The sequence below is a fragment of the Podarcis gaigeae genome (genome assembly GCF_964106915.1).
Source record: "Podarcis gaigeae genome assembly, chromosome: 5".
NCBI lineage: Eukaryota > Metazoa > Chordata > Lepidosauria > Squamata > Lacertidae > Podarcis > Podarcis gaigeae.
Window position 1 is genome coordinate 52,118,656 of NC_139681.1, and position 18,081 is coordinate 52,136,736.

Below are 18,081 nucleotides of genomic sequence, written 5' to 3' on the forward strand. Positions count from 1 at the left end.
TTGGGGAGAAGTTTCTTATTTTAAATGTGGTAAAAGGGGGAGAACGAAAGGGGATAAAAATGACAGATGTGATAGCTAATCTGTCCAATGAATCATGGGGGTCTAGGTAAAGCTGTTGAGGCTACTGCGCTAATCTACAGCTCCCACTGACCAGCCTACTGGCCCCCTAATACCATTATCAACCCTTAGATGAACATTCTAAATTAGAGTTTTGTTCCAAAAGGGTGTGAAGTTGACCTCTGGTGCCAGGAAACCTCTGCCGTACATACAGATGGAAAAGTTCTTATGATTTTTTTTTTTTTTAAGAAATCTCCTTTTCAAAGGGATTTTGCATTTGCGTATGTGTGTGCCCTTCTCTCTCTCTCTCTAGGAGCAGTTTTTATGGATACCATCAACTACTGCCTTGTCAAGACAAATAATAATAATAATAAATAATAATAATAATAATAGGTAACAAACTTCTTTAGTATATTGATTTTTCTATAAAACAAGAACACTGTTGCCGAGTTTTGGGAATCATTTCCATCCACAGCAACCTCTTTGGTACAGGAAAAAAAAAAGTGCAATAAAACACAACCTTCTTTCAATGCACTTTGTCTAAGCAGGTTTTTGTTTCATTTATTTGGGTTTAGGATGCCTTCAAAAGACCGACATACCCATACATCATTTTCTTTGTCATAAAAATATTTTTTGGCCATTACCGAATGTTAATCGTAAGCACCCCAAAATTGCGAAAGGTAGAATAAAAGAATATTTATTTATATATAATTATTTTCCTATGGGTTTTAATAACAGGGTGAACTTCCTTTGTCTTAAAATCCATCCCATCCCCCCCCCCCGCCCCTCAGTGTGAACAAGCAACACTGCGGTAGGAAAGAAAGCTGAGTAAGAAAGGAAAAAGAAACGAACATTTTCTATCATTTGTATACCCTCTTTTGGAGTAATAAGAGACTTATCATCTTCAAGAGATACTATGCTTTGGGCTTTGTTCAGGCCTATTTATTCTACATTAAATGGAAATTTACTTCGATGCCTGTATTACCAAACCCGATACTGGTCACAACAGTAAACCAGTAGCTTATAATCTCCTTCAATAAAGCCAACATCTCATTTCCCCTTAATAATATGTTAGAGCTTGCAAATTTTTAGGTCAATATTTACAATTTGGGATTTTGTGGATACCAATCAACACCATCAGACACCTATCCCCATCTCAGTTCTTAATAGGCTGCTTTCTCTGCCTCTCTCTGCTTCCCCAGCACGACTGCATCAGCACTAGTATCAAATTAACTCTCCGACTTTGAAACTTATTGATCTGCTATTAAGACACCAGTGAACCTGATGAAATGAGTGCTGTAGGTGCAGTCAGGACTTCAAAGTCTCACACAGCCACATAAAACAAGTGCCTTTGATCCTAACTCCGATCTGCTGAGGGTTTAAAGCCCAATTCTCCCTAAGCTGCCCTTCTCACTCGTCATGTCTGATGTCTTACCAACCAGCGACTTGATAATGTTAATAATGCAAATTTTAGCAAATGATTTTTACAGTGGCAAAATTAATTATATGAATTTATGCTCCTTTCAATTTGGGCATCTGAAGTACAAAAAAAAAATCATGGCAGCAATTACAGTTGCAAAAAAGAAATGTTGCTCGTGTTCTGCATTTAAACTATAACAATTTTTGGTATTTGTGCTGGCAAAATCACACTGAAATACCTACTATTTACTGCAAATAAAACTGAGCTTTGGGCTAAAAGTTACACAATTATTTTAGCCTTTTTGTACAATGTGTTGTGGGAACTAGCAGCTATTTGCAAGCTTCACATATTCGCTTTTCTGTCTTTTTGCCACTTGTATAAACAACGAGTCCTTGTTTGTTCTTCATATGAATTCCAAATAACTTCATGCAATATGTTCACATTAAATAACACTTTCTTTAATGCATGTACCTTGGGATATACGATTATTAGGTACAACAAAAGGATTTCAAAAAGTTTATCAAATATAGAAAGAGGCAAGCATCATGTTGCCTGAAAAACAGAATAAATCAGTGCTTAAATACTAAAGATTAAATACCGAGGAACTTAAATCTATATATTTATAAGTTCACTTATGTAGATTCTGTTATATATTAAATCAAACAATCCTTTGTGCCACTAATAGATTATAAGCATTTTCTTGAACATCATACTGAAGGCAGAAATCTAATGGAATTATAAAAGTAAATAATATATATGGTGAATATTTGCTCTTTTTCTCCTCATGGAGACACACATTATTTAGTCAACAACTTTCTGTATTAGCATAGCAAAAGAACAATAATCCTTAATACTTAATCAACGTCAAATATTAGGGCAATTTTTGAAGAAAATTTTGAGGGAAGATACCTCAAATATATATATTTTTAAGCTGTGTACAGGAACAACTTTACACAAACTAAAGCAGCAATCCTGATCCCACTGAGCATAGCAGGTTTACTTCTGTGCAAGCATGCAAAGGATTGCACTCTAAAAACGGTTCTTTTTAAAAATCAAGGACAGGAAAATTAAAAAATGTATTATACCTTTAATTTTCCCAGTATATGAAATTTCCAGTATTCTGAGGAAAACATATCTCAACATTTCTGCTATACAATTCTGCCATATTTTTCCCCTCAGAAGCAATATACTTTGGTGCTCAGCACCAAAATATTATTTTGTAGAAATACTGTTTCTAGAAAACTATTTCCCCCCCCTCAAGAATTTGTTTCTAATAAAATTTAAATTAACACGGGGGGGGGGGGGAGAGAAGCCCTAAAAAGATATTGCTATGTTGATACTCACTTAACCTACTTGCAATTCTAAAGAAGTCAACACTTGATTGTGACAATGTTCAAAAGAATTTCCTATGCCACAAGCACAGTAAAAACTTTCACCAATTAGTGCAGGAAAAAAGGAGGGAAAAGCCACAGCGCTGGTGCTCAAAGAGCCAGGCCTTGCGGCAAAGCTGTCATGTCGAGTGGATTGATCAACAGGACCACAATTTCTAATGGCATGTTGTCATGAAAAGTCAGCCACGGGGAGCCACCTGCTTTACTGCTCGTAGACAGCTAGGGAGAGGAAGGGGGAGCCTTTCATACCTATCTTCACTAGACCCTTTTGCTGGCAATTTTGGAAAGGGTCTCCTGATTTTTATTCAGTAGGAATATGTCATGTCTCCAAACGCATTACCCAGCCTCTAAGATTACAGTTATAGAAGACTGGAATTCTCATCTTCTCTCGCTCTTTTACAGGCACACACACACACACACACACACGCACACACACCTTTTTTTAAATAGAAGAAACGTTACCTTCACTATCACACATATTCCCAGATCTAAAACATTTGCGTCGCAACTCTAAACCAATCACAACTTAACTCATGCCTGAAGACAGTGTAGACTACCTGCCTTTGCCCTCAGCAGAGATCCTATAGTTTGTTTGACACAGAACATGGTACTGGCATTGTTCCAGTTTATATGCCACCATATTTTTAGGAACTTGTTACACATTAGACCACTGTGTTGCTTGTACTATGGGCAGACATCTACAGATGAAATGGTGGATATATTTGATTTTTAAAGTATTTTATAATTTAACAAAACAAACAATATTTTGTCTCAACTCTTGATGGAGCACAACTGAAATCTGAAGAACCTTCTGCCAATTTACCATCAAACTCAGCACTGTACTGCCTTATTCAAGAAAATTGTGCTAACCTTTGGCTTGTACTGTTTTGACTGAGGAAGCATGGGTATTTTGTCATTAGAACAAATACTAAGGACAAATATTATACCATCAAATATGATATAAGGAAAATTGCTGTAGTAATTATGGCTTAGTGGAACAAAAAAGGCAATGTTGTGTCACAGAGGAAAATGAACATATCCAAGTTGAAAATATCTGTGATTCAGAGCTTTTATTTACCTAGACTTCAATGAGGACTAGCAATAGGTTTAAATTTTCAAGATATTGAACATTTTCTATCTGTTTATTTGAAAGATCTACAGTAAGACAATAATAATAATAATGTACTGTGTATACCAATTTAATGTGTGTGTTTTTTACCAACACAAATCATCTATGTACAGAAGAAAAAAGTCAAATAAAAGTTAAAGAACTTTCAAGTTCATGTAAGCAACCCCCAATTGGCATGCAAATCACGTACTGTAACCTTTTATCGGTGCAGCCTCTGGTCTCATCAGTCGATGAAATTCTCAGCCCGCGGCAACAGCTTAGCCGAGGGACGCAGACCAATGAGAAAATATTCATTGTGTTAGCATTTCAAATGGCGAGAAAGGAAGAAGAAGCGCTAACTGATCACTGCCCATGGAATTAATTGGATATTCCAAGAATAATGTCTCTCACTGAAGATCCTTGGAGGCCGAGCACGAGTAGAGACCACATTTTGTGCGGTGCCTTCAAAAAAAGACTGCTTGGGGGGCAGTGGACATATTAGGGGTTTAGCGCATTTCCCTAAAGGCCAGAAAATAATCAGATGCACTGAACCAAACTCAGCTAATCCATTCCATAATTATACACACAAAATCCAATAAACTTTGTCACATTACTGGAAAATTAAACCATTATAGCAAAGGCATTGCTATTGTGCATAAGTTGGGGTATGATTTTGGTTCAAGGAACATTTTGATGAAACACTGAACTTCAAGGGATATTGTCTTTAGAGTCGAGAATGAGAATAGTGTAGATTTGAGTCTTCTGTTTTGTTTCAAACTTTTCTAGGTGCTTCCGTCCTTTATATAGATGAGATTTACGTTTCAGCTTTATCGCACGTAGTCCAAGCCTATGCAATGACCCTGTGTGATATTAGTATATCATTTCTTAAGACACATCTTACTTCAAGCTTTTCAAGACTTGTTTGCTTTCAAACTCAAAACAGCATAAAGAATTAGCATTGTTGGGGGCGCTAGAAGATTGAACTAAGACTTTGACTTGGTCCAAAGCAGTAGCCTTCTGGATAAACAGTTGCTTGTGCAACTGAATAATCTCCAAAAGGTAAAAAGAAGAAGAAGAAGAAGAAGAAGGGGGGTAAGAAAGGGAGAAAAATGAGATTAAGAACCTTCCCAAATGTTCCATCTTTCCTATCGACCGCTGGCCTAGCGTGAGGTGTCAATTTTGACTCCAAAGAGAGCACACGAATTCGCAGCGGTCCCATTATGCGGTCTCTGCGCTCATTGTAAATTCTGTCAACGAAGTCAATCTTATTAACTTCCGCACTGGTTCACACATGACATTTTCTTCAATTTTCTTGCTGACATCAAAAACATCAATTAGCAGCCCGAAAATAGGAAGGAACGAATGACAGAGCCTGATAACGTCAACTATTTGAAGCCAAGGGTAAATCTATTCTCCAGTTCTGAATGCGTTCATTACAATTGCATTTTCAAAGAAGACCTCCAAATAGCAAAGAAAATTAAATTTATCATCTAGAAATGCCTAGAAATTGTTTTTTTAATCCTATGTCTATCTCTCAATCCCAGAGTGTAATACAAAGTATCGTAATTCATTTTTATGATAACATGCCACAACTTTAATAGAAAGTTTATAAAATATGCAGCCCCTGCCATACTTCCTATCACACAGAAACTAGAAGGGATGAGAAATTTGTCCACCAGATTGGACCACTGCCTTGTCTACTCATCGGTTCTTATAGGCTGGCATAGAACTGAAAGGGGGGGGAGGAGAGCAAGAGAGAAAGGACACACACCGACATCTAGAGAAATGAAGGAATCATGGGCATTGCAGCTTTAGACTAACTAGTGTCTTTAAAACAGTAGCAAGCAGTAAAACACTTTAGGGGGGGAAATCCTTCCATTTGCATTTTTCCCATCTCAGATAAAGCAAACCCAACTCCTCTTCCATTAAAGCAAAGGGAGAAGTCCACTCAAAGACTTTATACTACCTGTCAAAACCTGAAAGCACATGTCTTCAATCATCTCCTTGAACTTCACTAACTGAACTATTAAACCCATTTCATTTTATTGATGTTTTCAAAAACAAGAACTTAAAAATATCTTCCCTTCACCTTAAAACACTTAAAACCAAAATGGAACGTATGCAGTACTCAACAATTAATTTGTGGGGAGGATAGCAGCCTTAACACGACTGTGGGAGGAAACACACACACGTAATACCAAGCTGCTGATTTAACGAATTTTTTTTTGTTCTTGTGTCTGCTTTGTGAGACATCGTAACTTTCATGCTTGTATTACATCTCCTAGGGAGTGAATGAAAGCAGCTTCAGTTGGCTACCAAAGACACTCACTCGGACTTAATGCAAACAGAAAGAGCAGCTACACCCTGATAAACAGATCACATTCCTTCAGCCCATTGATTTTTTGATCTTCTGACATTTTTTAGTTGCTTCCATTCCCTTCCTTGTCTTTTTCTCAATGTCACAAAAGACAAAAATGTCTAAACAATTGATGGTGGGGATATCTATTAGCTGTCAACCCGACTTTTTTTCCCGGCACCGACTAACAAATTCCCAAATAGAATGCCGAGAACCGGCATGACGATGCGCATCACAGGAGTTATTTCAAAGATAGCTAATCATGATCTAATGTTTTGTCTTTACCAAGCAAAACCTTGCTAGGAAGAAGTCAAGTATGGGAAATGTGGAAGCAAAGGAGGAGGGTTCTGTTGAGCAAGCTGATACTATTTCAACCGTGTTGATACACAAACCAGGAAGGAAAATAATTCCTGAAAAGTTGCGCACAGTTCTTGGAGCTTTAGTAAGGTTATGAGACACAAGTACTTTTCCTGCCTTCTTACAAAACAGATCACATTCATAACGGAAATATTGAAGAATGTTCAAAAATATGGATGATGTTCAAAAATATGGATGAATCGAAGCTTGAATTTTTGAGGCTCAGACTGGTTGTCAATATCTTATTGAAAAATTAGTATTATTAATTATATAAATTATAAACTACATGAGTAATCATCAAACCGATTCATTAAATATATTATTGCACTATTATTTGCTAATGACTAAAGCTTCTCATGAACCAAAAATGAATAAAAATGTTCAATTAGCCATGTATTTTAGTTTATTACAGTGCAATTCTGTGTATTTTTACCCAGAAGTAACTGTCACAGTCTTCAGTGGGACTTACTCCCAGGTAAGTGTGTGCAAGGAATATAAACCAATATTTGAAATTATTGCTGTCTAAAATTATTGCTTTTGATTTCTTTCTTACTCCCCAGTAAAGCTAAAAAATTAGCTGAAAGAATTTTCAAAAATATATTTGCGAAACAGTTTCCATCTCCATCTTCTCGGAGACAGATTCTTGTGCTTTTTCCACATTGTTCTAAACATAAACAGTGACACTCCGTTGAGTGACAATTCTCTGTCTCTAATCTTTTGTTTGAATCAAAAGAGTCATTTTGAATCTAGTAAGATAATCCACTGGGGTGTTTTCTTGCACAAACTCCAGTGAAATGAAGGAAACCTACGCAAGAACACGCACATTCAAACGTACATGCTCTTGTGTGGTTTCCATTGATTTCCGTGGAATTTGTGTGGGAAAACTTTCCCAGCGGATTGTGCCCTAGCATTTAAAACAAAGCTCTAAAACCTTTCAGGAGCAAGAGTTATGCATACTTTTAAAGGGTCCTCTCGGATGGACCTTCAGCAACTGCATGTGGCGACTATTACCACTGTTAAAAACGAAACTAAGACAATGCAAACTGATATTTTAATCAACATACAAGAATGCTTCTGTTCTGCAGACTCAATGGATTTGTTTCAACACTGCGAAGTTGGACTAATTCTCATTGTGAGAAATCTTCCAGGTTTGGTGTGCTTCTATCGCAACAATCCTTAAGGAAAATAAATTAAATATTTTGAAAAGTTTGTAGTCTTTTCATCTCTTCAAGAATACTGAACATTATTTACATGTGATGGTTTTATATATGTGTAAACAGTTAGATAGATAGATAGATAGATAGATAGATAGATAGATAGATAGATAGAGTTATATATAATTATGTGAGGGTATTTTACAGCATTGAAAAGTCTACTGGGTTATATTTGACTGGCAGTGGCAAAGAACTGACCACAGGTTACAGATAGGATGAACTGCGGTTATGTTTTTTCAACCACGCGCTGTCCTTGAAACGGAGGCTGCATACGGCTCCATTAGATATAGCTCCGGTGCTCTTGATCTATTATTTACAAAGAATAACCCTTCACTGCTTAAGTGGCGACTTCTACTTCATCCTTCCATTTCAGACGCATCAAACAATTTGGGAGGGGGGGAAGAAGGGGGGAAATAAGTTCATAATACAATTTTATGCAAGTGAAAATAATACTTCAGGGTTGTTGGGTTTTGTTTTTTAAAAAAGGCAGATTATCTGAAATAAGAATGTTCTTGTCAGCAGAAAATGAGACAGCTTTGTTCTGATAAAAAAAAGTTATCTTAAATTGATGGTAAACTGTAGATAATAAAATTATTTGTGGCCTTAAAACAAAAATAGATTTAGAGCAGCATACATTCTTATCTGACTATAGAATAAACTGACGATCCCAGTGGAAGAATCTCTTCTAATATGAGCATTTTTTCATTGAAATATTGTCTCTGTAATGAATAAAACTATTATTTAAGCCTATTCAATCTAATTAGGAAGCTTAGATCTCACCTTTGAATTGAACTTTCAACTCTCTGATGCCAATTAGAAACTATTTTAAAAGTATTTCCCAATTAAACAGATTCCTGTGATCATTTCTGACATAAGATAAAATAGAGCTTTTCAGCAAAATTCTATTGGGGTACAAAAAGGAGAGATATGACTATGCAATCTCTAAATCTTACCAAATATATAGACTGAATTTGGCATCTTGCCAACAAAAAAGCTGCTTAACTTCCTAATGCCCCTGCTTTATCTTCACCGTATTTGAAAATAGTATTACAGCTACAAATTCTTTTTTATTATTATTTAATGTACTTCTGCCTTCGCTGAGTTATTATATTTTGCCATCAGCTATATTCATACAATGACACAGATGTTTGTTTGTTTAAGAAAGTAAACCGTTTAACAGTGAAGTGTTCCAGACCACTGACTGTCTTAGGTGCACATTAGAAACTTTGTCCCATGGAATAGGTGTTCCATATATGCAAACATGTGGAAGAATAAGGGCATGGCAAGATAATACAGAATGCAGGTAAGCTTAACATACATGTGCATATGAGAATGTGTATTAAATATAGCTGCAACTCCCATCAATTCTGCACACTGTGAATTAATGCACATTTTATCACTGGCCTATCAAATCAAGCATATCCCACAGAGTACCGTATTTTTCCATCTATAAGACGCCCCCATGTATAAGACACCCCCTATTTTCCGGGATTCAGATTTAAGAAAATTGGGGGAGATGGCCCAGACTGTAAGACACCCCCTAATTTTTGACATTATTTTTTAGGAAAAAAACCTAGTCTTATACACGTAAAAATATGGTATACGCCATACTTTCTGTTCCATCAATGAATCCTCCAATTAACAAAGATTTTAATATATTAAAAAAAAATCAGTTACAAGAGAAAGTAATACACTAAAATATATGAAGAATTATCTAATAAAATCAACATTAAGAAGAGGAGTTATCCAGACCCAACAATGGAGTAACACCTTTTTTGTTTTGTTTTATACTATCAACCAAACCTCTTAAGATAAGGAGTTTCAGAACTTAGGTAGCCTTCCCATGTATCCAGCAGCTGATGGTGGAACATGAAGCAAAGACTGCCCCAGAGATCTACACAGATGGAAAGGATTATGCAGCAGAAGACCCGCCTCTTATATATCTTGGTCTCACCATTCAGGACTCAGAAGATAATGAGTACAATGGAACTTGGAAACAATAATGAAGCAATGAAGCTGATGAAGCAGCAGGGGTATATATTATTTTCTGAGCATGCTTCAAAAGTGTACTCAGATACTATGTGCTGAAGTAATCCAACCTGGATGTGTGATAGTGGTAGGAGCTGACTTTTATGGAACAGCACAGAGTTAGCGTAGCAAAAGCAATCCTGGCCATAGCCCCTGCTCAATGATCAAGAATCAATGCTGATTTGAAGAGTACTCAAAACTATGAGCCTGGTTCATCAAGGGAAGGGCAACCACATTCAAAACATGTCATATAACTTTCTTCATGACTTAAAAAAACCAAAAAACACCTCTAAGTGTTTCTATCCATCTGGATTAAGTTTCTGGTTTTTCACTCAGATCCAGTCCTTCACAGATCTCAAACACCAGACCAGGACCTTCACTGCCTCCATGGAATTAGGTTAAAAGAACTGATGCCACCCAAACCACTGGACAAACTCTTCTGGCAGTTTAATGTAAATGTTAAGCAACATGGGAAACTAAGTAAAGTGTAAAGTCCTCCTGAACCCCATTTGCCACAGGCCACTGGATTTACCAACTTTCTGGAATTTAGACGGGAATCTGACACTTCACACACTTGGTCCACATACACCTTAATCTTCACTAGATGTATGTTGCACCTAGTTCTAAATGTTGACCTAAGAAGACCTATGTTTTAAAAGTTAATCTCCTGAAACCTCCATAAACTTTGACCACATATAGAAAACTCACGGTATATTGATCCCTAGGTAACAAAATATATATGAATAAATGTCAAACAAAATCAGGTTTTTCATATGATAGAACGTATTGAGATTATCTGACTCTATCAACGGGCAATTTGGCTTCCTTTTGTAACAAACATTATCATAGAATGTGGAATGGTGGATAATTGCCATTCAAGAGATCAATTCCAGCTGCAACAAAGTACAAAACTATGGATCATTACAAATAGGACTACTCAAGGCCAGATAATGTTATATAGCTCAAGATGACTTCTTATGTACACACATGCTTGCATTTGCTATGTTTGTCTAACAATTTATCATTAGGCTCATCGTTCATTAATGACAAGTCAGGTCAATATTTATGATCAGATTGCAAATTAACTAATTTAAGCATCCCACACACCTGTGTTGAAAAAATGTAATGTTATATTACGAAACTACCGTGCAATCTGGTGTATCCCATTACCGCATTTCATGCCCAATGCAAAAGAATATAAGTAAAATTAAATATATGCCTATGTAAAGAATACAAATCACACATGAGATAACTGCAGATGTTTTAAGCACAATTTTTGATGCAAGGCAATGATTCAGTAGGCAAATACATTAACCAAAAGTGCAAGTATAGAGGTTAAGAGCAGTGAGGTGACGATAAACATGTCATTAAAGGCCAAGTAGCAGACTTGAATTTTCATTACAGATTATAATACTCCCAATTCTCTGAATTACACTTAATCATAGTTTTCAGAGCATTTAGCTGTCTAAATGACATGCTTAAAGACTAGCTTAGTAGGAGATGGGTATTTGATTGTGCAAACTGATGTTTGTGGGAAAGAATAAAACATTTGAACATTAAATTCTTTCCAGATTTTATGTTGATCTATACACATCTCAGTACACATGTAGCTATTAGTTTTTATAGAAGAGAACACAAAATTAAACTTTTTATTGGGATTTGCATTTTCTGAAATCATCATTGGAATTTATAAATATTTAGGATTTTATTCATTTAAGTCTATATCATACTAATATGCAGTATATCATCCAAATCTAAAAAGTCAGTTCTGTACCTGTCTTCTTTACTTCTTAGTATTCCCAAAAATCGTCTATTAAACAGACCATTAGGGAGCCACTATTCAGAGATATTTCTTTTGAGTTATCTACAAAGCATTTGGCTGGTATGAATACTTAAGAGACACTTGTGAATTCAAGTTAAAATGGCATAAAATTGTATTTTGTATAATGCCTGGGTGTGTTGCATTCTATTTACTTATTCTGTGTAATTTTATTTCTTTACAGTATATTTATGTCAACAAAGTGATGATAGCTTCACATTATTAGTAAATCACCCACCGTTTAATTATCACATTCATGCTGTGTATTGTGGTGTTGCATACGTATGCAGAACATGCACATGAATAAATATGGGGAGAATGCACATCTTATACAGTTACAACTTAAGACATGTTTTGAAGTTGCTAAAACATTTCATGAATAGGCAGGAAACTACCATTCCAAAGAAAAAACATGATGAGGATAATTTTAAGAAGCATAAGTTATTCTAAAGGAACTTCTTCATAGTTAATGCACATAGGGCAAGATCCAGCAAAGTCTAGCACTTTTAAGTCAAATTAATTTCTACACTGAAATCAATTAGGATTTTTAAAAGCGCTTAACTTTGATTGGATCATGCCCAAAGTGCTTAAGGAAATATTCTGTTTTATGAGACTGTTTACAATATTGTATTTTTACATTACGAACCTCCCTGAAATCTACAGATGAAGAGTAGTATACAAATTTAGTAAGTAATAATAATAATAATAATACCAGAAAATAATTATGAAGCAATTCCATTCTATTCCCCTGTTTTAAAAGAGTATAACCTCCAGTCGTACCTTGGTTGACAAATGCCTTACGACTCGAACATTTTGGCTCCCGAACACCGCAAACCTGGAAGTGAGTGTTCCGGTTTGCAAACGTTTTTTGGAACTTGAACGTCCATTGTGGCTTCCATGACTTCTGATTGGCTGCAGGAGCTTCCTGCAGCCAATCAGAAGATGTACCTTGGTTTCCAAACATTTTGGAAGTTGAAAGGACTTCTGGAACGGATTCCGTTCGACTCCTGAGGTACCAATGTATATTGATTAAAATATGGATATTTCAGTGTATACAATGACAATAGGGTATGTTATTGCTTTAAATGTATAGTGCAGATGGGGCCTAAGTGATTAAAGTACAGACCTTGGAGATGCTGAAATACATGCATATTTTTCTTTTTTGAAGTTAAACACCACTAAGAAAATACATGCCCATAGTAGTGACTCTTTAATATGTAAAATATACTAAAAAGCAAATTAATCCTATAGTTTGTTGCTAAAAAATGCTACTTAAACTATCACCATAAGCGGAACAATGAAGTGTCTGAAGAATCTGCTGTTTTGTAATTTATATTTGATATAGGATAGAGACTGATTCCTACTGTGGAGGCAGAAAATGGCCTCCATCATGCCTAGTAGCCATTGGCAGACTTATCTTCCATGAATTTGTCTAAATCACTTTTAAAGCTATGCTAGTTGGTGGCCATCACTATCTCCTGTGGGAATAAGTTCCATAGTTGTAACTATGCACTGTGTAACAAAGTACTTCATTTTATCTGACCTGCATCTTCTAACATTCAGCTTCTATGGATGTTCATGAGTTCAAGCGTTATGAGGAATAAAAACATTTCTCTGTCCACTTGCTCCAAGCTATGCATTGTTTAGCTCTAACAATCATAACTCAAATTGGACACTTTCACCATCAAGCTTGCTAAGTTTTATCTTCTATTGTCAAACCAATATTGGCTTCTCATGTTAGAACCCATTACATGAGACAGAAGAACACCACCTGTCAAGACTATCCAGAGGCTTTCGTGTCATTAGCACAGAGAAGAAATTTAGCCAAAAAAAATTGTATTTGCAGTACAGTCAAACCTCTGTTCCCGAACGCCTCTGTTATTGTGCATTTCGGCTCCCAAATGCCGAAAACCTGGAAGTAAATGCTCCAGTTTTTGAACATTTTTTGGGACCCGAACATCCAACGTGGCTTCTGCTTCAGTGCAAGAAGCTCTCGCAACCAATCAGAAGCCGTGCCTCGGTTGTTGAACGTTTCAGAGGTCGAATGGTCTTCCGAAATGGATTACGTTCTACAACCAAGGTTTGACTGTAACGGGACCCAATTCGTTATACCATCTCAGAGTTTCTCTATTGAAAGGTACACCATTATGTCTTTTTTAAAATGGATTTCTATAACGTCACCTGTTACTCACCTTCTCTGTATACTAAGAAATGCCATGTGCCGTAGCCATTCATCATAGTGGAGTTGCTCCATCTCCTTGATTGTTTCGGTTGCCCTTTTCTGAACCAATTCAAACTCTACAATATCGTTTTGAGGTGCATTGACCAGAACTGCACATAGTATTCCAAATGAGGTAACACTGTAGATTTGTATAATGACATTGTGGTATTTGCAGTTTTAGTTTCAATTCCTTTCCTAGTGATCTCTAGCTTGGAATTAACCTCTTCCACGGCTGAGTTATCTGCTATGAAGGTCTCATTCCTGGTCACTCACCACCAGTTCAGATCCCATGAGCATATATGTGAAATTAAGATGTCTTGTTTACATTAAATTTAATGTGCATGTTGCCACCCAATCATGCAGACACAGAAAATGATGAATTGGTACCAAGTGTACCATGGTTGGACGTGGTTGTTTGTTTGTTTTTGCAAGTGTTGAACCTCAGGAGTTGGAAAACAGATGATGACTTTGCAGTTATCACTGTCTTATGTGCATTTATGATGCTGAAGTTGATTCCCAGTTCCCAGTTCCCTATTCAGCAAAGAGATGTGTGGATAACCTAAATGTTTTATTTGACCCTATACCACAAAATATGAATTCTAATATCCCATATCATAGATCTCCCTCATTAGTGAAACTCTCCCCATCATCATTCTCTGGGGCAAAAAGTGTTGTTTTTGTGCAAAGCACATTAATGTGCAATGACCTCAGTCTGCAGTTATGAATAAGGGAGCTGTAACTGTGTTCCCCTACATAGTGGCAGTCGGTAGTTCTTTACCTCTCTTTTCTTAGTGCAAAATGGGAAATACTCCGATCCTTGCCACTAAGTCATTGTAGCAGCTCTGCCTAACACTAATGGACAACTTGCTTTAGATAATTGTAATTTGTTTTATATTGCATTGTTTTTATTGTGTACTGAATTTTAAAACTGTTGTTTTGTATGGAACTGTTTTATTATACACCACCTTGATATTATTTTTATGAGGGGCAGTAGATAAATATTTTAAATACATGAACAATTTTCAGTACGATACATAAGAAAGCGCTCTGTTAAGCCTCCCTAAGAGTATTCCAGCTTTAGCACCACAAGTGTGCAATACAAATGATACAAACATATGAAACTGGCAAGATAATGAAAAGTTAATTGCATATAGACTTCTATCCACTGATACATATTTAGAAACAGAGTAACACAAAACAAAGGAAATATGCTGGAAACAACACACCAGAAATTTAGATAATCAGCTATCTTCCAGTAAAGATGCATCACTAATTTAAATGTATTAACGTTAAAAAGGTAATTAGCGCCCTTATTTTCAATTTCCCTTTTTGCTGTCTAGATCTAAAATGAATAAGGTTTAGAGAGAAAGACCTGCCAAATCAGTCTAATAACCCACTGATTTGTGCAATATGTTGATGCCTTTTTAACTGGTTGCAGAATCTGAAGTTCAACCCTAATGTTTGGGATTTGATGGGCTGCTCTATATGCATGCATAATTTCACTAAGTTCAAAATTCATTTTGTTCTAATTATTCCCCACCACCCATCAAAAATGAAAACAAAAAGCTCCACTTATATGAAAATAAATCTTTAGCATTTGAGGAATGGTAGGCCCTTTCTTTGTACTGGAAAACAATAGCTGAAATTGGGCTTTCCGTTTTGTTTTTCAGCAATGACTTCAGCACTTGTTTCAACCTCACAATGGCCATATTTGTCACATGTGAAAACAAGCAGTGGCAGAGAAATAAGATAAGTTTAGGAGCTAGTTATGTCCCTCCTTTTGCTTCCTGAGTTTACCCAATATTCGGTGAAAGTTCATCTCAGCCATATGAAAGAGGTTATGGCAGCAGTGTTCCAAGAAGGAATTTGAACTCAGCTCTTCCCTGCACGCTAACCACTGTACAACATTATCACTACCATCTATGGCATTACTAAGCATTGAATTATGAGAACTCGTAATCGCTGAGTCAGTTTGCTGCTTAGAACACGCTCACAGGGAAATAGATATTAGCAAACTGCACCATCTTCTGGTATGGCTGGAAGCATGCTGCCTAGGCTGTAAACAACAAAACCAGAAAAATATATGGCCACACACTACACAACTTTTCTACAAATTAGGGAAATCTAAATGGTCTTCAGACATAATCCAACCAGTCTACAGCAGGCTTCAGTGTAACTTATTACTTTCAGAGGTATTGAAACAAGTAACTCCTCCCCAAAATGCATTCAATACAATATTCTGGAACACTGTGGAGGCATAAAAACAAAGGCTCCAGACAATAAATGAATATTTGTGTCCATATATTTTTACCTCTGATTCAATTGTATGAAGTACACAAGCATGAGTGTTGCAAAAGGGCCAGAAAGCCTTTGGGGTATGTGGTTTCAGTGGTAATTCTAGTTTGACATTCAACTAGAGGAAAGGAAAGGATTATTTCTATTAAAATATTCCCCACCCCCACCCCAATCTCTGGAAAGGAAAATCATTTCTTCAAAGTTGGAGGCTCTGTTCCAAAGGGTCTGGAACGAAGGACTATCTGTGTTTGCAATGCAGTCAGAAATTTTGTTGACACATATTCCAGCTATCAGGGGGACACACCAAGGCATATGTACTCCTTAAAAGCGAAAGGAGCAAAAATGCCTTCTGCTACTTTCTCTGCACATGCTTATAATCATTCAGCCCATGAACAGTTGAATATGTATCTGGATCCTTGCTGGCAGCCTCTTAATGGAGTTCAATGGAAGCAGATTGCAAACCCTAAAGAGCCTATACAGACAAAACACTGTCAATGCCTTAATTTCAGTTAGAAGACAGCACTTCCCATTGTGCACACAAATTTTCACTTAAGTCTTACACGGTGCTAGCTAACCATGGTTTGCTCTTAACATGGAATTGTGAAGTCAGTTTCAAACTCTGATTAAATTCCAAATTCTGATTAAAAACTAAATGGTCATAGAGTTTTCAATATACTTGCAGGAGCGTCTCCACCCAATCGTTCAGCGCCGAGGACCTTCTGGCGGTTCCCTCACTGTGAGAAGCCAAGTTACAGGGAACCAGGCAGAGGGCCTTCTCGGTAGTGGCACCTGCCCTGTGGAATGCCAGACTTTTAGAAGACATCTGAAGGCAGCCCTGTTTAGGGAAGCTTTGAATGTTTAACAGACCACTGTATTTTAATACTTTGTTAGAAGCTGCCCAGAGTGGCTGGGGAAACCCAGCCAGCTAAGGGGTGTGTGTGTTTATTTAAAAATTATTATTATTATTATTATTATTATTATTATTATTATTATTTCAATCTAACTCTATATCATGAGTATGGCTGGCATAAGATTCATGTGGAAAGGGAAGGGAAGGGAAGGGGTGGGGTTAAGATTAGGAACATTGTGCCTGCAGCGCTTCAAGGTAAACAACAATGTATAAACAGTGGGTTAGATTAAGGTTACCATTTTTTTTTTCAACTTCCTACTAAAACTCAATAGATGGATTTTTGTCAGGGGAGTGATTTGTAAAACCGGGGACTGTCCCCTGGAAAACGGGGACGTCTGGTAACCTTAGGTTAGATCCTTCTGCGTATGGAAGGGCTCCTTCCATCCACAGAATGGACCAAGGTCTAGTAGTGGAAGCTCCACAATGGAGAAGCAGTTTTTATTTACTCTTTTTTCTCATGTGTCCTGCACTTCACCTACAACCCTGGAAGACTCCTCTGGATCTGGAACAGATTTTCTCCAGATTTAAATTTCTGGAGCAGATTTTCAGGGGTTACAAGGAAGGAAGAATCACCTATCTTCACCTTCTCCAGCATGAGCAGAATTCTGCTGGGTGGATTCCTGGATCCAATTTTGGTGAAGCAAACACGGGGAGGGAGTTGGACTGTGCCCCTGGGAGCGGCACACATGTGGCACAGTTGAGACAGAGAGATGCAGAGAGGAAAAGGCAGCCTCAGGGCAGCACCTCACTCAAGGCTGGCAGAGGAGGAGAAGGGAGAGTCTTGAGCCCAGCAAAATACATGGGAAGTGGGACCACCCCATCGGCTCTGCTAAGACACCAGGTCCATTGGGCCTCTTCTCCCTCAAGACGATCATCACAACTCTCAAGAACTGTTGCCTCAGTTT

At 37.0% G+C, this 18,081-nt stretch overlaps 1 protein-coding gene across 40 annotated transcripts in view; it reads right to left on the bottom strand.

The window, feature by feature from the left end:
* Positions 1-18,081, bottom strand: part of TCF7L2 (transcription factor 7 like 2) — a 201,972-nt gene that overhangs the window by 49,897 nt on the left and 133,994 nt on the right. The window lies entirely within an intron of this gene.